General features: G+C 35.8%; 1 long non-coding RNA gene across 1 annotated transcript; it reads right to left on the bottom strand.

The window, feature by feature from the left end:
* Positions 1–2,787: 2,787 nt before the first annotated feature.
* Positions 2,788–11,331, bottom strand: LOC141700851 (uncharacterized). Its single transcript, XR_012566548.1, has 3 exons — positions 11,083–11,331; positions 10,785–11,002; positions 2,788–3,261 (listed from the first exon to the last, which is right to left on the bottom strand). It is a non-coding gene; the product is annotated as an uncharacterized LOC141700851 (long non-coding RNA).
* Positions 11,332–12,444: the final 1,113 nt, after the last annotated feature.

The following is a 12,444-nucleotide window of genomic DNA, read 5'->3' on the forward strand; positions in this document are numbered from 1 at the left end:
TAGCCTGGTCCCTACATATTTTAATTATTTCGCTAAGAGGTCCGGATCAAGTGTATTATGTCAGTATCAGCATAACCTAATGATCCGGACCACCAATAAGTCCAACCGGAAAAAACATCAACGATTCGGATCATGTTAACTACAACCCAAAAAACCAAGCAACCGTGAACCCGGATCCTGTCGGCAAATACCCAGATCCGGATCAATAGCAGCAAAAACTTAAAAACATACCCATGTAGCCAGAACCCGGACCCATATTAACCAAAACAAACTACAAATCCTAAGGAATACAATTCAACACAAATAGACTAAACCATATCCGGGTCATATAACCCCTATCCGGATCAAAACCAAAACCCTCACCCAAAAACAGCAACTTGAGAATCAAAAACCAAAAAACACAACTTTTACATATACACACAATTATATTCTCTCAAGAACACGAAGAACAAACAAAGAAAAACCCATAAAAATCGAGCCCAAAAACTCAAAATCAAACCAAAACACAACGAAAACCTACAGATCTAAGCATAAAACACGAAACAAGCACCAACAAGCAACAAAAACGAAGCCAAAAATCGTGATTTCTACTACTTATGTGCGAATGAAAAAGCAAAATCAAGGCATACAAAAACTCGGAGGAAATAAAAACAAAATCGAAAAGAAAACAGAGGAATAAAGCAAAAAAAAAGCAAGTGAAGATCTTACAAGTTAATGGAGGATTAATGGCGAGACTGGCGAGACACGACGGAAGAATCAACCACAAACGGTGATTTGCAGAAAAGCGAGAGAGAGAAGAGAAAAACAAAGGACTGTTGAGTTTCTTTGTGAGAATAAAAAGAAAAGAGGTGGAGGCCCATCCTTTTATAGGCCCAAGGATGAAAAACTGCTCCTGCCACGTGGCAGGACTCTACTGGTTCAAGGATCGGTTTAAAAAAAAGAGAAGAAAGAAATATATATATATATATATATATGTGTGTGTGTAATGACACACATATAAATGCAAATTAAACCCCATCATCATTAGGGGCCTATTTTCAAGGAACGTAACTGCAAAATTTTCAAATTATTGGGGGGAATGAGCTGAAACGTTACAAATTCCAAAAAATTCACAGGACCTAAAGCTTCCTACCCGGATCATATAAGCCTACACAAGAAAATATCAATCCGGATTGGTATTCATTACACCAGATCCGGATTGGGGGGCAACCATGAGCAGAAAATTCTCTAAAGCATCTACTATACCTTAATCCGGATTGGCATCTACTACACCAGATCCGGATTGGGGGCAACCAGGAGCGGAAAATTTTCTAAAGCAACTACTATACCTTAATCCGGATTGGCATCTACTACACCAGATCCGGATTAGGGGCAACCAGGAGCGGAAATTTTTTTCCTAAGCCAAATATGCACCCTACTCTACTCCCTCATCCAGAAAATCTGCACAAGGGAGTGGGAGGCAAATGAAAGGGTGTAAAAGACCCGGATATGCGTCAACCTGGACTAAAGGAATACAAGCTCAACTTAACCTACCAAGACCCCCCTCTCCCAGGCCCAGTTCTATCCTATTGCCCGGATCTAAATCCGCCTGCATACCCGGATCCGGATCTATGCTATTGTCCGATTCGGATCCACCTGCATACCCGGATCCGGATCGGGGCCAAGGCCACCATGAGGGGGGTCTCAGCAAACACACTCACATCCCGCAACCCGCCAAGCAAGGGTACGTGGGCACGTGACTATGACAGCTATCAACAACCAACACACCAGACAAGCACGGCGCGTGTCAGAGGCCGTTAGGACCCTCTGAAGGTGGTCCTCCCCTGGACACGTGTAAGCAATCCACCCAAGCCAGGCGTCCTCTGGTCCCAAGATCCAATGGCCCAGATTTAGAGGTAACTACCCCTAAACCATACCTTGGGGCTATATATACCCCCCAAGGCTGAAGGGTTTAGGGGTGGACAAATATTCACTCTTGAACACTCACACTCTCTCATACACTCAAAACACACAGCAGCCATCACATATACACATCCATACACAAACACAGCAGCCTTTACATTACTTACATGCACCTTCTTCTTCTCCAAAGCCTGCTCTTATTCTCACACCGGAGGCACCGTGGGAGCCAAACCCCCCTTCCGGTGTGTTTTGCAGGCGCCCAACCAGCAACTACACCTCACCCCCGCACAGAAGGTCCAGGAATGCCGTCGGACGGAGCGCCCGCTCACCGGAGTTATCATAATGCTTCACTGTTCCCGATAATTGTTAAGTTTATCACTAGCCAAAATGCTGACATTGGTACTATAGAGCCTTGTTGATCATCTAAATGTAATTTTCACAACTTGAAGTCGCTTATTTTCCACTAGGGCAGATCCTACTAGGGCTATGATGTTGATAATATGACCTACTCCAATTCTTTGAAGTGGAGTTGGGGAACGACCAATTTATTTTTGCCACATGGAAAACACCAATCGATCCAAGATTGAGAGTGATATGCATGTCGACAAGATGTTAAAGGTTAGAAATGAAGTTGCGGGAACCTCAAAGTTATCTCCAAAATGTTTGTCCATTGTAAGAGCTTCAAGAAGTATTAAACTCATAAAAACACCTTTGTAGCACTTAATAGAATAGTAGAAGACCATAGGGGAATTATTTTCAATAGGGTTTTAAGGTCTTCTACTTCTTCAACTGTACAAAGCTTCCATGATCTCTTATCTAGCAATAGATCACTTGATTGATTACTTTCAGGTTTTAAAGCTGCGTTGTTTAAGAAGCTGCACCATAGAAGATTAATAATGTTAATATAGAACATAAAATGATTGCTGCATTTCTTGCTACATTTCTTTTCATGATTTCTGCACCTACAACTCTAGCAATGCTTGCGAAATGGCTTTCTTTAGGCTTCACATAGCGATAATATTGCTTTCCAAGCATAAACACCATGAATCCACTTAGATTTGCAGCAACACAAACTCCAAACCCCAAACCCCAACTTACTCTTTCTTGAATATAAACCACCACTGTGGAGCTAGTGGCTATGCAAGCATATGAAATTACAAAATACCAGTTGAAGAATACGGAATGCTCATGATTGTGTTGAAATTGATTTGCTCCCATGGTAGCTAAGGTGATCCCCGTGCCGCCTGCCCCAAGTTAAGCAAGGACTATACCAGTGTGCAATGCTCCCAGTGATGCACTAGTGCATGGTGGAGAGCGCAAGAAGTCCACTGAAGCAGTCAAAGTTATCAAGATCATACCCTAATTAGATATAACATATTTAGAAAGTGTGAGACTTTGTGTTATTATTATTAGAAATTGTGCTACAAATGCATAAACATATATATACATGCTTAATTTTTTGAGTAGAAAAGATATTAAGATATAATATTTAAGATTGTCATTTTTAAGCAACAAAAAAAAATTAATATTATTTGGTATATATTTGTTGAGTAAAGTTTTGGTATAACAAATAAAGTAAATAAAATATATATATGATTTTCAATATTTTTTCATGAAGGGATTTGGTTCATATTAGTTATATACTAGATATTATGCTAGGACTATATATTATTCCAGATGCTCTTAGAAAAGAGATCATTTAAGTATAGTGTATGGACGGGCATAAATCTCAGTGATTAGTTTAGTAGATTGGAATCAAAAATTAGTAGATCTGTTCCGCCCATAATGGAAATGGATTGTGAGTTATAGAAATGCTTTTGAGAAGTTGAGATAAACTGTGGATACTAAACCAGTCATCGGCCTTCCTGATTTTGATAAGTCATTGGAAGTCCGTACAAATGCTCGGATAAAGCTATTAGGGTGTATTGATACAATAGGGTCATCCAATTGGGTCATCCAATTGCATATGAAAGTAGGAAGTTAAAAGACCTACAAGAAAAAATGTTATAATGCGAAAATGATCGTTTTGACCTAAATTGACTAGATATGGTAGTCAGGTAAAAATGATCGGATTTCACTCAAATTGGTAGGAAATATCGTTGATCGGTGTTGGCATCCGAATTCACATTTGACGTGTTGGCCCTTGCTAACTTGGTGGACCCACTTTGACAAGGTGTCACAATAAACATGTGACTAATACTTAGTCATGCGTGTCAGTTAGACATCACCGGTTGGGCATATTTAAACTCACTGTTAAAATTTAGTGGCCAGTATGAACCCGACCGTTTATTTAGTTTAAACCCGACGGTTCAGGTAGTCAAATTTAAAACTGTCGTACTAACTCCATTTTTGGTGGTACATGAGCAACTACAACAAAGGGTTTCAAGGCTGGCATGAGGTGCTAAATTAGGATGTCAAAGGCAGGGTGTCAATAAATTTTCGGGTCCAATCATAATTAAAATATTAAGTTGATATATTTTGTAGTGATCCGAACTGTGTTGGCATTTTAATCTTAAAATTCTTATTTAAAAATATGTTGTTTGTATTGATTGCTTTGTTTTAGTCTCTACAATTGAAGACTTAGACATGGCATTGGTGGAAAGCTTTTATGATCGTGCAGAATAGGAAATTAGAGTATTTGTAGGAAGTAGTTAGCCCAGTTCCTGATTTTTAGCTTTCCAATTCTATATTATACTATATTGATTTATAAAAGGCATGTCTTTAACGAGCATATTTTCTTTCTAGTGTTCTGTTTATTGTTCTCAGTTCAAGATCAAACATCTATTATACAGATACATATATTAGGTGGGCAAATTGTTTTGAAATTGGTATCAGGGCTCTTTTTCCTCAATAAATGTCCAAGTACATGCCACAAACGATGATAATATAAGCGGCCAAAAATAAGGGAGGAGCATTGGGCTCGAGTTACCCGATGTTACGAAAGAGTAATTATACGGCTTGGTCCTTGAAAATGAGAATGGTCAAGTAGGTTCATGGAGTTTGGTATGCAATGAATTCAAGTGATCCAAAATCAGGGATGGAGGAGAGAACATATAAGGTTTCCCTGGATATGATATACCAAGACATACGAGAAGATATATTGTTGCTTGGTCCCGAAGTATCGTATAAGGGGGGGTTGAATATGATACTCACTAAATTAAAAAATTCTTTCGAATCTTTTATGGATAATAATTTAGTGTTCAGTTAATGGTTTCGTGTTCTTGAGATAAATAGTGTTTAGGACAATAAAGTAACGAACACAAGATATTCATTGAAATATTTATCTATATATAACTCGGGGGTGTTGCTACACTCCGATAAATAAATTAACCGGCTACAATCGAAGAATGACAATGTTCTTGCTTCTACAAAGATATAAAAATTAAATTCTATATAATGATCTAGCTTTTTGTTTGTCTAAGGCTCTAATTACCGGATAACGATTATAATGCCCCTATGGATATAAGAGAGTTAAATTGGGAATTATAACGTTTCTCCGGTGAGAAGTTTTACGGATATTTATTGTGCTTGAACTTCTCTATAAATCTTTGTTTCTTGTTTTATCAGCTCTCATCTGAGAAGAAGATAAACAGAAAAATAACTATTTTTTTTGTTCTTCTGCTGCTTGTATATACTTTATATCAATCTTGATTACATGGCTAAATATTAAACAAGAAATGAAATAATCAATCAATAAAGTTGTGGTTGAGAGATGACTTGCTTCCAGGGAGCTTTATCCTTGTTCACTTGCGAATAGAAGAGTGGAATAGCATTTGGAATTATATTTCCAAGTTTTACTGGCGATTACAAGGATGGAATAATAGATTGCCTTAATAATAATCTTACTTGTGACCTTGTATACTACATTGTAGCTAGGTGGCGACTCCATGCTCTCCTAGAATGCTAAGCTGAGAGTTTAAGTGCCTAGGAATCTCACTGGCGACTCCCAGTACCACCTAGGACTGTAACTTGCGCATATACTCCCTTGGATAACCTTAGTTGTGACCAAGGAGCTGTTGAAATGCTAACTTGTGACCTGGACCTCCCTTGTAGCATTCTTTACTTAGTTTCTAACTAAGTGGAGACTAAAAGGCACCAAGGGGAAGCTAACTTGCGACTGGAGCTTCCTTGTAGGCATAGATTGGGAGTACAAGGCTACTAGAAGTGCACTCTAGTAACCACTAATTGCTTTAGCTTCAATTTGATTAAGCAAAATGCTAAGTGGCGATTATACATATCTTTGGTTACCTAGTATGCACAACTAATGCCTTAGAAAGTTTTAGAGCTTCACTTTCCCTTGTATGAACCAGTTAGTGCCTTATAATTATTTTGATCAAGTAAATAATTTTAAGTTGCTAAAAGAGTTATACGCATGCACGTTTGGAGATAGTTTCTGCTCTAACTTCTTTCTTGTTACTCCTACTAGGTCAAGACCAGTTCCTTTAATTAGATATTGAGCTGTACTTCAATGTTCTTACTCATACTAAGAAAAAAAAATGATCTTAGTGACTCCTACTACAAGGTACTGTTCACTTTGACTTAGTTTTTGCAGAACGTTGTAGCCCTTAAATTGTCCCGTCTTCAAGTCTTCCCTCTAAATCTTTGTATAAACCATATAACCTGCATATCCAGATACGAATCCTCACTTAACAATTCTTCTAATGATAATACTCAGATTCCTTTCACAAAATACTAATGCCTAGTGCAACTGATCTAGTTCACAGACGACTAACTGCGATTTAGGTCTTCGTATTATATCCTTGATTACATTATTAAGCTTACAACAAATTTAGCTTCAAACACTAACTGTCAATAAATAATTATACTTGTACTGGAATCTTTTCTAGTTCTCAGACACCGTCTTCATTGTTATTACAATCTTGAATACTTCATTCACTATTCTTCACTAACGCTTGAACATATAATGAACTCTTTTCGGTGAGTATAAGTTCAAGACTGCGGATGTCTTCTTCAACATTTATCTATACCTTGTTTTCAGTTCTTCAAATTCCTATGCTTCAAACATTGTCTATCTTCTTTCAATGTTAATACACTGAAATCTTCTGGTGGCACTTTTACATTGAATCTTCATCATTTCTGAAACCCTGAAAGTATTTAACTTTTATTCTTCACTAAGGCATGAACATATTAATGAACTTCTTTTAGTGACCTGTAAACAGAATTCAAACCTTCTTCTAATCTTTTGATTCTTTATTATGTCTTGTCTTTAATTCTTCCTGATTTCTTATGTAGACGTAGTATTATTTACCTGTCATGTTCAAGTATTGAGTTATTACGTTTACTGTTCATACAGCTTCGCAATCTCACCAACAGTTGTTATCTATTGCAGTGAAGAAAACGGATAAGAAAGCCTGGGCGATCAAGATTATGTGTCTAGGCGCAGAACGAATGAAAAAATCAAAGATTCAGATGTTGAAAGTCGAGTTCGTGTCATTAAGTATGAACAGCCCCGAACAACTTGATGATTTTTACATGAAACTGAATGGCATTATATTGACTATTCGGGCTCTTGGAAAAGAAATAGGTGATTATATATGGTGAGAAACTGCTTCGTACAGTTCCTTCAAAAGTTTTGAAAATTGCATTAACAATAGAACAATTTGGATATCTGGAGATGATATCGGTAGAAGTGGCTATTGAGTTACCTAAGGCACATGAAGAATAATTAGAAGGACAAAATGAGAATACTAGGGGGCAACTATAATTGTCAAAGAAAAAATTGTCAAAAAGAGAAAATAACGAGGATAAGCTTTTGTGTACGAGTAAAATGGATTAAGCGAACAAATAAATAAGAAACATATGAACAATCATACATGAATGGTCGTGGAGGATGAGATAAAAGCAGAGTCGGGTGCAATAATTGCAAAATTCTTGGCCATTACGTGGAACCTCGACGAACCAGGGAGCATAAACAAGAAGCCCGTAGAGGAATTGGAAATAAAGAGCATGCCCTCCTATTGGTAAAATTAGGAGAAGGAAGACAATAATATGATGTTACTCAACAAGTAAAGAGTAGTACCAAAACGCATTCCAGATGGTGAAGGAAGACAATAATATGATGTTACTCAACGAGTCAAATTTGTGATACTTACAAGTAATCACATGATGATTCAAAAATCAAATTTTAAGGAACTTGTCACTAGACGGGTGAGCTTTGATGCCAAATAATCAAATGTTATGTGGGCTGCCCAAAAATGCTCAACCTAAAAGTATTTTCCATGGGTGTTCGATGTCAAAAGTAACCAGAAAATCATTTCCAGATAAAGCAATATTTGAGTTAGTTCATGGGGATCTTGTGGTCTAATATTTCTAGAAAGACCTACATAAAATAAATTCTTTTCTCTTTTGATAGAAGACTATAGTCGAATCATGTGGATTTACATGCTTAAGAGCATGGACGAAGCTTTGAGTGCATTCAAGAATTTTTTAGCTAAGGTTGGAGATGGATCAAACAGGAAGCTAAAAGTATTCAGGAGATGGGAGTTCTCGTCAAACGATTTTAAATCTACTATAAGGAAGGAGGAATCATAAGGCATTTCACTGCTCCGTACTCGCTTCGGCAAAATGGCTCCGTAAAGTGAAGACACCTAAATATAGTAGATATGGTGAGGAGTTACACGAAAGAAAGTGCAGGTTCCATCCATGTTGCAGGGCGAATCCGTTAGTCATTCAGTATATCCCGCTCGACCTTTATGGCGACATACACCATATGAAGCACGGACTGAGAAAAAATCACACGTTGGTCATATACGTGAACTTGGGTTCTTAGCTCATATGAAGGTTTTTAGTATTGAAATAATGGAACTTGACGATCGTAATAAGAGAGTAGTGAATCTTAGAAAGGAGTTAGGAACCAAAGTCTACGATTTTATGATTCTGAAAGCAAGCATATATAAGTGTACGATTTGTATGATCCTGAAAGCAAGCATATATATTTCGCAACATCAATATGGGACCAAACACTAGTCAGAAGTAGTAGTCAAACTACTGGTTGACTGTTAAAAAAACAAACCAAATATATTTATTTTTTCTAAATTTTTTGTCATATGACTAAATATATAGATAATGACATCCGTACGGTAGGATCATTTATAAATATTTTAAAAAAATCGCAACATCAATATGGGATTAAACACTAGTTAGAAGTACGGGTTAAACTACTAGTTGACTGTTAAAAAGTAAACCAAATATATTTATTTTATTCTAAATTTTTTGTCATATCATTAAAATATATAGATCTTGACATCCGTAGGTTCATTCATTAATATTTTTAAAAAATCGCAACATCAATATGCGACCAAACAGTTAGAATTATTAGTCAAACTAGTGGTTGACTGTTAAAAAAGCAAACTGAATGTTTTGATATATATATATATGTATAATGATATCCGTACGGTTAGAGCATTTATAAGTATTTTGTAATTTATGTATGTTTTTTTGATATTCCGACGTACAAATGATAATTACAAAAATTTGGATCGTGTGCAAAAATTATATTTTCACTATACTTTTCTAATGTATAATTAGTGAGCTAATAATAAAATTGTTCTTAATCGCTAAATTCATGTAGATAAAATGGTTACATATGTAGTTTAATGGTTATAGATTTAAGGTATAAATTATGGTTGAGTTTCCAACTTTTTTTTGTTTTGAGTAATCCAAATGTACGGATATGAAGTTTGTCGTAACTAGTTATTAACTAATCTGACAAAATTATATTTAGGGGTTCAGATCCTAACCCTATAATGTTTCTTCCATTTAGAATAAATATTGAATGGTTGAACGGTACAAATGTTAAAATGGCTAACAAAAACTACTATATGCAAAATTTTAAAAACATTTAAACATGAGAGCTTACCTATTTTATCAAAACTTAAAATTAAAATAGTGAGCTATCAAAAATAAATTTTTTAATTTAAATAATTAATTAAATACACAATAATAATAATATTTTATATATGATTAATGGATACTCCTATAAAATGTAAAAATTATACAATAAAAATAACAATATATTTTACTGAACACTCCTAAATTTAACCGATTGTCATTGTATTTAAAGTCACGTCACTGATTCCCGTGAAACATCTAACGGAAAAAATCCAATTTTCAACCGCATGCGGTTGAATTTAAAATCCTACTTTTGATCATTTTTAGTCAAATATAATTTTTGGACGGGCTGTTTAAAATTTATTGAAAAATTTAATTAGTTGGGTGGGTAAATCGAGTTATCTGAAAATTTGAATTTGACCCGAAACGGTTGTATTTAGCCGGTCATATTTAAGGGGTTGTATTTAGCCGGTTGTATTTAGTTGATCGTATTTAGTACTAAATACAACGGGTTTACTAAATATTACTCGAGCGAATACAAAAGGTCAAAAAACCGGTCGTATTTAGCTAAATAGAACCGAAAACGGTGGACCGGTTGTATTTGGCCATTTTTCTTGTAGTTTATCTTAATAATTAATGTAATTTGAGCAACAGTTAATATTAGCTTAGGTATTATTACAAAATATCTTACTATAGTGGGCAAATTATTCCATCATAAGTGACCCCGTTTCTTGGAGTCTAGGGTTGCTAGTTGCTAGTGGACTTGCCATGTCACCGTTTGAGTTCATAATTCTAAACTAGCTACATAACTAGCATAGACTCTATTCTATTCTTTTCTGTTTAGCAATATTCAAATAGAAATCTCGGCATGTCCTCTTTACCTTCGAAGTTAATGATCTATTTCTGTTTTGTTCTATTTTGCCATTTAAGATGCAGACGTCTTCATTGTACTATTTTTACTTGTGTCATTTAGATGTTGATAGTGTTTCTGTATTCCAGACAATTTTAAGAATAAAAATCAAGAACTTTACCGATAGGGAAATTATAGAGAAGATGCTGATGACGGAGAAGGAGCCAAAGAAAGAGTCTGCTAGAATAGCTCCGGCAATGGGAAACAGATTGCTGGATCCGGCAACAATGCTGCTGATCTGTGTAGCATGTATACTCTTAAGACTGAATACAGTGATCAAGTAAACCGTCAGGTTGCATCCCCACCCTGTAGCCGCCGGCGACAATCCTAGCTCAGTCCCTGCATTTTCCAGTACATGTATGAGCAAATAACATTAAACTGCAATTCTTGGTAGAAATTTGACCACAATTGTATTATACCTATAATGTACGGAAAGGTTGTCCAGCCACCACGCTTACTGTTTTGCATGCAATCCTCCCGTGCTTCTTCCGATAACTTCTTCCCCGAAGACTCGCCTTCCACATGCTCTAACTCTGAGTATTTCGTAGTATTTATTTTTTTAACTCACACACATACTATCAATCTGGCTCTGTATCTTTATACTCTTTCTCTGTTTTTACCAACTTCAGCACATGCACCCCACTGATGAACCTTCATAATTAGCTATCTAGCTCTGTCCACAGGGGCCGACTAAAAATTGAGTGACGAAAAGTTGTGGCTCTAAATAAATACATATTTTAATGATTTGGACATAACTTATCTGATTCGAAACAGTGGAATCAAATAAATCTTAATTCTTTGTTTCAAGTAGAGCTGTTCACGAACCGAGCCGAGTCGAGTTTTGATCGAACCGAGCCGAGTTTTAATTTTTTTTCTGACGAGCCGAGCCGAGCCGAGCTTTCTTAACGAACAAAAACCTGTGTTCGAGCTCGAGCTCGTTAATGAACGAGCCGAACACGAGCTTTTATCGAACAAAATCGAGTCGAGTCGAACCGAGCCGAACACGAGCTTTCTCCATCAAAACGAGCCGAGCCGAGCCGAGCCGAGCCGAGCCGAGCCGAGCCGAGCCGAGCTTAATTAAAAACTCTGGTCAAAACACCGGTTGACTGTTAAAATAACAAACCAAATACTTTTATTTGTTTCTAAAATTTTTGTCATATCACTAAAAATATTGATCTTAACATCCGTACGGTTGGATCATTCATAAATATTTTTTAAAAAATCAAAACATTAATACGATAATAAACACTAATTACAAGTACAAGTCAAAACAACCGGTTGACTGTTAAAATAACAAATCAATACATTTATTTTTTTCTAAAACTTTTGTCATGTCACTAAAATATATAGATCTTAACATCCGTACGGTTGGATCATCTATAAATATTTTAAAAAAAATCAAAACATGAATACGAGACTAAACACTAGTTACAAGTATTGTTCAAACAAGTGGTTGATTGTCAAAATAACAAACAAAATAATTTATTTTTTTCTAAATTTTTTATCATGTCACTAAAATATATAGATATGAACATCCGTACGGTTGGATCATCTATAAATATTATTTAAAAAATCAAAACATTAATACGAGACTAAACACTAGTTACAAGTAAAGGTCAAAACACCGGTTGACTGTTAAAATAACAAACCAAATACATTTATTTTTTTTAAAACTTTTGTCATGTCACTAAAATAATAGATCTTAACATCCGTACGGTTGGATCATCTATAAATATTTTTAAAAAATCAAAATGTGATAGGTAATAAGTCCTGATTTTATA

This window comes from Apium graveolens, unplaced genomic scaffold (assembly GCF_009905375.1).
Source record: "Apium graveolens cultivar Ventura unplaced genomic scaffold, ASM990537v1 ctg2978, whole genome shotgun sequence".
Lineage (NCBI taxonomy): Eukaryota > Viridiplantae > Streptophyta > Magnoliopsida > Apiales > Apiaceae > Apium > Apium graveolens.